This window comes from Ictidomys tridecemlineatus, chromosome X (genome assembly GCF_052094955.1).
Source record: "Ictidomys tridecemlineatus isolate mIctTri1 chromosome X, mIctTri1.hap1, whole genome shotgun sequence".
NCBI lineage: Eukaryota > Metazoa > Chordata > Mammalia > Rodentia > Sciuridae > Ictidomys > Ictidomys tridecemlineatus.
In genome coordinates, this window is record NC_135493.1 from 75,012,027 (window position 1) to 75,023,907 (window position 11,881).

The following is an 11,881-nucleotide window of genomic DNA, read 5'->3' on the forward strand; positions in this document are numbered from 1 at the left end:
AAATTGCAGAAGACCTTATAAAATGCAAATATCTCTTATGTTTTTGGATAGACAGAATTAATATTGTCAAAATGGCCATACTACCAAAAGTGCTATACGTATTTAATGCAATTCCCATCAAAATTCCAATGCCACTCTTCACAAAACTACAAAAAAGCAGTTATGAAATTCATTAGGAAAAAAGAGACCCAAAATAGACCAATCAATCCTTAATGAGAAAAGCAAAGGTAAATTCCTTCTATCCCTGCACAAACATCAACTCAAAGTGGATCAAAGTCCTAGGAATTAGACCAGAACCCCTGCAACTGTTAGAAGAGAATGTAGGCCTAACTTTCCAACATGTTGGCGCAAGAACTGACTTCTTTAACAAGACTGCTAAAGTGCAAGAAATGAAATAAAATTTAAAAAAAAACAAGTGGGAAGGCATAAAATTTAAAAGCTTCCTCACAGCAAAGGAAAGTACATGAAGATAGAGCCTACAGAATGGGAGAAAATCTTTGCCACTCACACCTCAGATAAGGCATTAATTTCCAGGATATGAAAAGAACTCAAAAAGCTTAACACCAAAAAGACAAATAACCCAATCAGTAAATGGGCAAAGGAACTAAACAGACACTTCTCAAAAGCAGAAATATGAACAGTCAACAAATATATGAGAAAATGTTCAGTATCTCCAGCAATTAGAGAAATGCAAATTAAAACTACACTGAGGGTTGGGGATGTAGCTCAGTGGTAAATTGCTTGCCTAGCATGTGTGACACACTGGGTTCAATCCTCAGCACCACATAAAAATAAACAAATAAAGTCATTCTTTCCATTTACAACTACAAAAAACAAAACCCAAAACAAACAAACAAAAAAAACCTACACTGAAATTTCACCTCATTCTGACCAGAATGGTAATTATCAAGAATAGAAATAACAATAAATGTTGGCAAGGGTGTAGGGAAAAGGCTACACTCATATTTTCGGTGGAACTGCAAATTAGTGAAACCACTCTGGAAAACAGTATGGAGATTCCTCCCAAACTAGGAATGGAACCACCATTTGATGCAATTATCCCACCCCTTGGTATATTATATATTCAAAGGAGTTAAAATCAGGATACTACAGTGACTTAGCCATATTAATGTTTATAGCAGCACAATTCATAATAGTTAAGCCATGAAACCAACCTAGATGCCCATCGACAGATAAATAGATAAAGAAATTGTAGCATCTATACACAATGGAATATTACTCAGCCAAAAAGAAAAATGTCTTTATGACATTCACCAGTAAATGCATGGATCTGGAGACTATCATGCTAAGTGAAATAAGCAAATCCTTAAAAACCAAAAGTGAAATGTTCTCTCTGATATGTGGAAGCTAATTCCAAATAAGGAGGGGGATAAAAAAAAACAGGAGAAAGATCAGTGGGGTAGACGAAGGAGAATAAAGGGAAGGGAGGAAGGATGAGATGAAGAAAGACAGTAGAATGAATCTGCCCTAACTTTTCTATGTGAATGAATAAACCACAGTGAATCTTACCATCATGTATATCCACAAGACACTAATTTAAGAAAAAATAGCAGAAAGTTCAGTAGAGTAAAGGGAATAGGGGAAGGGAGGGGAAGAGGGAAGGGAGAAATACTGAGAACTGAATTTGAACAAATTATATCCCATGCATTTATAATTATGTCAAAATGATCCCTAATTTACGGATAACTAAAAAGAACCAATACAAAAAAACATTTGACTTATACTAAGGCCCAACAGCAAGACAAAAATTGTTTCTCAACATGAGAGTAGTTATCAGCATTGCATTGTGGAGTTTTGCTCCCAAATCCCTCAGATATGCATAGTAATTAACCTGCAGAGCTTTGTCAAAGGTTCCAAACAGGCTTTCTATTTGCCATTGACATGTAATGCTCCCTCGGATCTGCATCACACATGGCCTAAGTGGCAGAGCACCTTGCACTATAGCCTGTACCTGTTTCAGAACCTTCTCCTGTTCTTGCTGTTGCTCAAAACTAGCACTTTCAGGGGATTATTTGGAATAGCACACCAAAATGAAATGTATGTATTCCCCCGCCAAATACTTTGTATTTTCTGCCTGTTCGAATGGCAGAATGGGCCAAATGCAATAACTATTCCTTTATCTTAGAAGAGATATTTTGACATCCCCACACCCCTGAACTCCTTGAAATTTTACTGAGGTAGAAGATTCCTGAATGTTTGTGGGATTTATTTCCCATTCTTTGGTGCACAATGTCTCACAAATTTGTTTAGAATAGTTGCTCCTTCCTATTCACCAGGTCTAGTCAACATATTATTATCCACTTTAGAGATCAGCATGATATATCTTCTGGAAGGGAAAGTCAATGAAGTTTCTTTTGGACATAGGACTGAAAGGCTGGTTTATCCTTGATGTAGGGCAGTGAAGGTGTATTGCTAGCTACCCTTGCCGCTGAAAGCAAACCGATTCTGGTGGTCTTCACTGATAGGCAAAGAGAAAAAAGCATTTACCACATCAATAGCTGCATAACAAGTTACCAGAAACGGCATTAATTTTTTCAATCAACAAAACCACATATAGAGGGCTGGGATTATGGCTCAGAGGTAGAATGCTTACCTAGCATGTGTGAGGCACTGGATTTGATTCTCTGCACCATATAAATAAATAAAATAAAGGTTCATGGACAACTAAAAATATTTTTTTAAAAACACATATATAAAAGCAGCTGCAATTGTGGGTGCCTGATCATTGTAATTCTCTAAGATATATTTGTCTTCTGCACTGACAAAATAGGTAAGTCAAATGGGAATGTGGTGGAAATTGCCACCCTTGAATCTTCCACATTCTTGATGGTGGCACTAATCTCTGCAAGCCTTCCAGGAATGCAATATTGCTTCTGGCATACTGTTTTCTTTATAGAGGCAGTTCCAACAGGCTTCTGCCAGGCCTTTTCCTTATTCCAAAGGTTAGGAACTAGTGTGGTGATTCTGCCAATTGTAGAATGTCTCTATTCTAAGTATGCATTTTGAAAATGGGGAAATGATCACAGGGTAGGTTTGGGAACTCAATGGACCCACTATGAGGAGGACTTACCTGTGGTTTGGATGTAGTTTGTCCCCCAAGGAGTCAGGTGTTGGATACTTAGTCCTCAGTGTGGCAAAACTGGGAAGGGGTGGGACCTTTTATTTATTTATTTTTAATTTACATATGATAGTGGAATGCATTACAATTCATATTACACATATAGAGCACAATTGTTCATATCTCTGGTTGTATACAAAGTTTATTCATACCAATTTGTGTCTTCATACATGTGTCTTTGCATAATAATGTCCATCTCATTCCACCATGATTTCTAACCCCATGCCCCCCTCCCTTCCCCCTCCCACTCTTCTGCTCTATCTAAAGTTCGTGTATTCCTCCCTTGTTTCCCCTTCCTACCCCACTATGAATCAGCCTCTTTATATCAGAGAGAATATTCAGCATTTAGTTTTTTTGGATTGGCTAACTTCACTTATCATTATCTTCCCCAACTTCATTCATTTACCTGCAAAAGCCATGATGTTATTCTCTTTTATTGCTGAGTAAAATTCCATTGTGTATATATGCCACATTTTTTTATCCATTCATCTACTGAAGATCATCTAGGTTAGTTCCACAGTTTAGCTATTGTGAATTGTGCTGCTGTGGCTGTGTCCCAATAGTATGCTCTTTTTAAGTCCTTTGGGTATAGACCGAGGAGAGGGATAGCTGGATCAAATGGTGGTTCCATTCCCAGTTTTCCAAGGAAGCTCCAAACTGCTTTCCATGTTGGCAGTCTTACCAGCAATGTATGAGTGTGCCTTTTTCCTCACATCCTCACGAACATTGTATTCATAATAGCTGCCATTCTGACTGGAGTGAGATGAAATCTTAAGTGGTTTTGATTTGCATTTCTCTAATTGCTAGAGATGATGAGCATTTTTTCATATATTTGTTGATTGATTGTATATCATCTTCTGAGAGGTTTCTGTTCAGGTCCTTGGCCCATTTATTGATTTGGGTTATTTGGGTTTGTTTTTTTTTTGTTTGTTTTGGTGTTTAGCTTTTTGAGCTCTTTATATATCCTAGAGATTAGTGCTCTATCTGATATGTGAGGGGTAAAAATTTGCTCCCAAGAACTAGGCTCTCTATTCACTTCACAGATTGTTTCTTTTGATGAGAAGAAACTTTTTAGTTTGAATTCATCCCATTTATTGACTCTTGATTTTAATTCTTGCACTATAGGAGTCTTGTTAAGGAAGTTGGGGCCTAATCTGACATGATGGCAATTAGGCCTACTTTTCCTTCTATTAGACACAGGGTCTCTGGTTTTATTCCTAGGTCCTTGATCCACTTTTACTTGAATTTTGTGCATAGTGAGAGATAGAGTTTTAATTTCATTTTGTTGCATATGGATTTCCAGTTTTCCCAGTACCATTTGTTGAAGAGGCTATCTTTTCTCCAATGTATGTTTTGGGCAACTTTGTCTAATATAAGATAATTGTAATTATGTGGGTTAATTTCTGTGTCCTCTATTCTGTACCATTGGTCTACCAGTCTGTTTTGGTGCCAATACCATGCTGTTTTTGTTACTATTGCTCTATAGTATAGTTTAAGGTCTGATATAGTGATGCCACCTGCTTCACTCTTTAAGGCTTGCTTTAGCTATTCTTGGTCTCTTCTTTTTCCAGATGAATTTCATGATTGCTTTTTCTATTTCTATGAAGAATGCCATTGGAATTTTGATTGGCATTTCATTAAATCTGTATAGTACTTTTGGTAGTATTGTCATTTTGATAATATTAATTCTGCCTATCCAAGAGTAACGTAGATCTTTCTATCTTCTAAGGTCTTCTTTGATTTCTTTCTTTAGGGTTCTGTAGTTTTCATTATATAGATCTTTCACCTCTTTCGAAAGTTTATTCCCAAGTATTTTATTTTGGGGGGATATTGTAAATGGTGTAGTTTTCTTCATTTTCCTTTCTGAGGATTTGTCACTGATATACAGAAATGCATTTGATTTATGGGTGTTGATTTTATATCCTGCTACATTGCTGAATTCATTTATTAGTTCTAGAAGTTTTCTGGAGGAACTTTTTGAGTATTCTAGGTATAGAATCATATCATCAGAAAATAATGCCAATTTGAGTTCTTCTTTCCCTTTAATTTCTTTCATCTGTCTAATTGCCCTGGCCAGTGTTTCAAGAACTATGTTAAATAGAAGTGGTAAAAGAGGGCATCCCTATCTTGTTCCAGTTTTTAGAGGGAATTCCTTCAATTTTTCTCCATTTAGAATGATGTTGGCCTGAGGCTTAGCATAGATAACCTTTATGATGTTGAGATATGCTCCTGTTATCCCTAATTTTTCTAGTGTTTTGAACATGAAAGGATGCTGAAATTTGTCCAATGCTTTTTCTGCATCTATTGAGATGATCATATGAGTCTTATCTTTAAGTCTATTGATGTGATGAATTACATTTATGATTTCCATATATTGAACAAAACTTGCATCCCTGGGATGAATCCCAGTTGATCATGGTACATTATCTTTTTGATATGTTTTTGTATTCAATTTGCCAGAATTTTATTGAGAATTTTTGCATCTATGTTCATTAGAGATATTGGTCTGAAGTTTCCTTTTTTTTTTTTTTTTTTGATGTGTTCTTTCCTGGTTTTGGAATCAGGGTGATATTGGCCTCATAGAATGAGTTTGGAAGTGCTTCCTATTTTTCTATTTCCTGAAATAAATTGAAGAGTATTGGTATTAATTCTTCTTAAAGGTCTTGTAGAACTCGGCTATGTATCCATGTGGTCCTGAGCTTGTCTTGGTTGGTAGACTTCTGATGGTGTCTTCTATTTTGTTGCTTGAAAATGATCTGTTTAAATTGTGTATATCCTCCTGATTCAATTTGGGCAAATCATATGACTTTAGAAATTTGTCAATGCCTTCAATATTTTCTATTTTAATGGAGAACAAGTTTTCAAATAATTTCTAATTATCTTTTGTATTTCAGTAATGTCTGTGGGGATTTCCTTTTTCATCACGTATGTTAGTGATTTAAGTTTTCTCTGTCCTTCTCTTCATTAGCATGGCTAAGGGTTTGACAATTTTATTTATTTTTTCAAAGAACCAACTTATTGTTCTGTCATTTTTTTCAATTGTTTCTTTTGTTTCGATTTCATTAATTTCAGCTCTTATTTTAATTATATCCTGACTTCTACTGTTTTTGGTGTTGATTTGTTCTCCTTTTTCTAGGGCTTTGAGATGTAAATGTAATGTTAACTCATTTATTTGTTGATCTTTTCTTCGTTTAAGGAATGAACTCCATGCAATTGACTTTCCTCTTAAAACTGCCTTCATAGTGTCCCAGACATTTCAATATGTTGTATCTGTGTTCTCATTCACTTCTAAAAATTTTTTAATCTCCTCCTTGATGTCTTCTATAACCCATTGTTCATTCAATATCATATTATTTAGTCTCCGAGTGTTAAAGTAGCTTTTATTGCTTATTTTATCATTGATTTCTAAATTTATTCCATTATGATCTGATAGAATGCAGGGTAGTATCTCTACATTTTTATATTTGCTAAGAGTTGCTTTGTGTCATAATATATGGTCTATTTTAGAGAAGGATCAATGTACTGCTGAGAAGAAAGTGTATTCACTCATTGAAGAATGAAATGCTCTATATATGTCAGTTAAGTCTAAGTTATTGATTGTATTATTGAGTTCTATAGTTTCTTTGTCAAGTTTTTGTTTGGAATATCTACCCAGTGGTAAAAGAAATGTGTTAAAGTCACCCAAAATTATTGCATTGTGGTCTATTTGACTCTTGAACTTGAGCAAAGAGTTTTTTTGATGAACGTAGATGCTCCATTTTGGGGGGGGGCATATATATTTATAATTGTTAAGTCTTATTGGTGTATGGTTCCCTTGAGCAGTATGTAGTGCCATTCTTTGTCCATTTTAAATTAACTTTAGCTTGAAGTTTACTTTATTTGATATGAGAATGAAAACCCCTGCTTGCTTCCGCAGTCCATGTGAATGGTAAGATTTTTTCCAACCTTTCACCTTCAGTCTGTGGATGTCTTTTCCTATGAGATGAGTCTCTTGAAGGCAGGATATTGTTGGGTCTTTTTAAATCCAATCTACCAGCCTATATCTTTTGATTGGTGAATTTAAGCCATTAACATTCAGGGCTATTATTGAGACATAATTTATATTCTCAGCCATTTTTGTTTATTTTTGGCATTTAACATGACTTAGTTTCTCCTCTGATTAGATATTCCTTTAGTGTAATACCTCCCTCTGCTGATTTTCATCATTGTTTTTCATTTCCTCCTCATGGAATATTTTGCTGAGGGAGGTAGTGCAAGCTTTCTACTTGTAAATTCATTTAACTTTTGTTTATCATGGAAGGTGTTTATTTCATTATCAAATCTAAAGCTTAATTTTGCTGGATATAAGATTCTTGGTTGGCATGCATTTTCTTTCAGAGCTTGGTATATATTGTTCCATGATCTCCTGGCTTTGAGGGTCTGTGTTGAAAAATCTGCTGAAATACAAATTGGTCTCCCCCTATATGTGATCTGATTCCTCTCTCTTGTGGCTTTCAAGATTCTCTCCTTATTCTGTATGCTAGGCATTTTCATTATAATGTGCCTTGGTGTTGATATGTTGTAATTTCGTGCATTTGGTGTTCTGTAAGCCTCTTGTATTTGGTTTTCCAATTCATTCTTCATGCTTGGGAAATTTTCTGATATTATCTCATTGAAGAGATTGTGCATTCCTTTGGTTTGAAACTCTGTGCCTTCCTCTATCCCAATAACTCTTAGATTTCATCTTTTGATGCTGTCCCATAATTCTTGGATGTTCTATATCTTCACTGTGTGATCAGCTTTATTTTCCAGATTGTATACTTTGTGTTCATTATCTGACATTCTTTCTTCCAAATGATCTAGGCTGTTAGTCATGCTTTCTATTGAGTTTTTTTTAATTTGGTTTATTTTATCCTTCATTTCAAGGATTTCTGACTGTTTTTTTTTCAGAGTCTCTATCTCTCTCCTGAAGTAGTTTTTCTGCTACCTGTATTTGCTCTCTTATCTCTTTGTTGGAGTGATCAATTTTTGCCTGTATTTGCTCATTTAGGTCATTCTTTAATTCACAGTTTATTTTATTTATGAACCTTTGAACTCCTTGAAAGGAAAGTGACCACAGCACTCAGAGCGACCGAGAGATCTTTATTGCAGCAGTGCAAAAGAGGAGAGAGAGAGAGAGAGAGAGAGAGAGAGAGAGAGAGAGAGAGAGAGAGAAGAGAAGAGAAGAGAGCGAAAGCAAGAGAAGAAAGAGAGATGAAGAGAAGAAAGAGCAAGAGCAAGAGAGGGAGACAGAGAGAGCAAGATCAAGAGAGAGAGGCCCAGCAGGAAGGAATTTTTATAGCCCAAATGCAATGGGGTCTCTGGGTCTGCAAGCTGCCTTGTTGGCATACAGTGATTGGATCATACATTAGTGTCATCTTCTGCCTTCAGGCAGATGGGGCAGGAGCTAGATGTGGGTTTCCATTGTACTAGATGAGTGGGGGTCGACTATTCAGCCTTGAGTGGGGTTGAGTGTTCAGACTTGATGCAAACAGGTGATAAAGGACCAGACAGACAGGGGTTTGAGTGCGTGGGTTATCCTGCAGCTAACATTCATTCAGCCTGCCCTGCAGACAACTTAGTTCAGCCTGTCCTGCACCTAACACTCCTTCTCTAACATTTAATCAACTTCGCTGTTTATGGGTTCTGTTATTGTAGTATCATGGTTTGTTTGGGGCACTTTCCTCCCTTGTTTTTTCATGTTGTCTATGTGTCTTCCTTTCTTGCAATGTGGAACTGAGATATTACATTTTTTACCCTATATTCTTATAGTATCCATGCAGATTGTGTGTACTTCACCTTGATGTTGGGCTTCCAGACCCTGCTGGTGTCCATCAATGTATGCTACTGCAACTAAAGTGGTGGCCGCAATAGCCAAGATAACTCGAGATAATAGTGGAGGTGCCCCAAGATGGAAGCAATGTCTTACAGAGATGAGGCTAAAAGGGTGGGCCTTGTACTCTCTTTGGGATGCTTGCTCTGAGATGCAGCTGCTTCTAGGCTCTGTCTGTTGTCAAAAAGGTACTGCAGGAGGAAGGCTATGGTGATGACTGCAGTGTCCCAAGATGGAAATGGGTTAGGCTTGGGCTCCCAGGTGTGAGAGGGTGTGAACTCAGACCTACCCTGGACCTGGGTCCTGCTCAAGTTGGTGTGAGGGGATCTGGGCTGGGCCTGGGCTCCTGCAGTAATCTGCTGGTCAGAAGAGGCGGTCCTGTGCCCGAGGCTGGGTAGCGGGATGGACCCAGGCCTACTGTGAACCTGGGCCCCATGGAGGCCAGTGTGGGCGGGTCTGGGAGGCCAGTGTGAGCTCCTGTGGTAGTCTGGTAGCCTCGTGGTGGAATCTTTTTAAATGGTAGAACTTAGTACAGGTAATTGGGTAATTGGAGGTACTGCCCTGAGAAAGAATTGATGTAGTTTTCATGGGATCCTTGTTAGTTCTCACAAAAGGGTTGCTATAAAAGAATAAGGCTAACCTCCACGCTATCTCTCCCTGTGATCTCCCCCTCTCAAATCTGCTCCTACATCATGCCATCTGCCATGATATGATATAGTTAAGGAGGTCCTCACCAGAAGATAAAGCAATGGGGTCAACCAATCTTAGATTTTCAGTCTCCTGAACTATAAGATAAATAAACCTTTGCTTTAAAAATATCCAGTCTCAAGTATTTTTCTTATAGCAATGAAAAATTAACTGATCCAGTCCTGACTTAAAGTTCTATTAATCATCTCACCTCCACCACACCCTAGTCTGACTTGAGAACAAATGATGATGTGAGTCACCAAAAATTAGTATTGGGGCTGCAGTTATAGCTCAGTGGTAGAGCACTTGCCTAGAATGTGTGAGGCACTGCATTAAATTCTCAGAATGGTGTATAAACAAATACAATAAAGGTCCATTGGCAACTTAATTTTTTAAATTAATTTTAATTTTCAGAGCTAGTGTCCAGCAATCTCCCCAAGGTCTGATTATTTTCCTTTCCCCAATGCAGTTGTAGGTTTCTTACTAGGAATTTGTAAGATTCTAGAGTTTCCTCCTCACCTCTTCCTATAGTAACATGGAGGTTGGAGGAGAAATCATTTTACTTTTGACATGTTGTAATGATGAATTGATTAAACATAGTATGGATGTGATGTAAAGGACTGTGAAGGTCTGGTGTTTTACCTAATGTTCAAGCCATCATGATTCCATAAATGCTCTCAGAAGATGAGACTTCTGGATCACAGACTAAGGACTTTATCACAATGATAGAATATTAATACTTGCTTACACTAGTAGCTAGAATATTAATACTTGCTTACACTAGTTCCTTGAGTCCCAGTTCTCACAGAATCTTCCATAAAAAGAAGGTCAGGTGCCAAGTGCACATATAGTGTGTAGCATTTTGTAGGAGAACTCAGAGTTTAGGGAATCTGTGCATTTTAAAATAGACAGTAAGCATAGTTACTCTTTATTTCAGAGGGAGATACCTTTATTATACTGGACTGTAAGTACACTAGTTCTGGAGGGTGACACTGTATTCTCAAAGGCTGTTCTCTGCATTAATATTCTTAAAATCATTGGAACAAAGGCAGTAAGTGCCTCTGCTTGCAAGGTATGCAGAAACATGAGGGAACCATGGAGAACTGTCTACCAATAAGAAAGCTAGAACTGAACAATGGATCAGGAGGTAAGGAGAGTCAGGGAAGAATCAGGATATAGTAGCATTGTGAAAGTGAAGAAACAATAGAGCTTCAGGAAGGTGGGAGTAGTCATCATTGTCAAATGCTACTGAGAGATCCAGTGTAATAAGGATAGAGAAAAGGTCATTGAGTTTGTTGTTTTGTGCCTGTCTGAGCCTGGGTCCTCTAAGAAGCAGATACTAGAACAGTATTTAGATGTGCAAAAAATATATCGATGGGGATGTCTATGAAAGAAAATGTGACAAAAACTGGGGAAGACTGGGAGGGTCATCAGTTTCATGTTTGAAGTCAGTTATCAGAAATCTTCCAGCTGTTGTGGAATCCTCAAGCAATAGTTGGCCATCAGAGGAGTCTCATGTTTCTCAGTAATATAATTGCTTTAATATCACTGTTGGACTCAGTCACTGTCCTTCCTCCTCCTAACAGAACTTCATCTTTGTACTGGTATCCATACCACATCTATAATCCAGGTGTGTGCTAATTAGAATGTGTCAGTGCATTCTCCTGGTGACAGATAATGGTTTGGAGATGGGCATCTGCTCAATAAAAGTGAAGGGAAATATTTAATTCCATGTTTGAGGAAGCACTTTTCTTATTTTCTTCCTCTGAATTTAAATTTTAAAAAGTATATCACTTCAACTCCTGAATGGCATCTGGGGATAAAGCTAATGTGCTGAGGATGGAACAGTAGAGAAAGAGGAGAAAATTTGGTTCTTGGATGATGTCATCAAGTGTCTAAATTAACCAGATTAAGTGCCTTCCCTTTATATGGACATGTTAGCTTTCTGTTCTTGTGACAAAATACCTAAAATAACAACTTAAAGCAGAAGATATTTCTTGTGGCTCATGGTTTCTGCTTATGAACAGTTGCCCACATTGATTTGGACCTGTGGACTAGGCAGCAAAGATGGCAGGAATATGTAGCAGAGGAGGCTACTCACCTCATGGAGGTCAGGAAACTAAAGAAAACAAATAAGGGGTGAGGATCCCAATATGCCCTTCAAGGACATGTCCCTAATGACTTAACTTCATCCAACTAGGTCT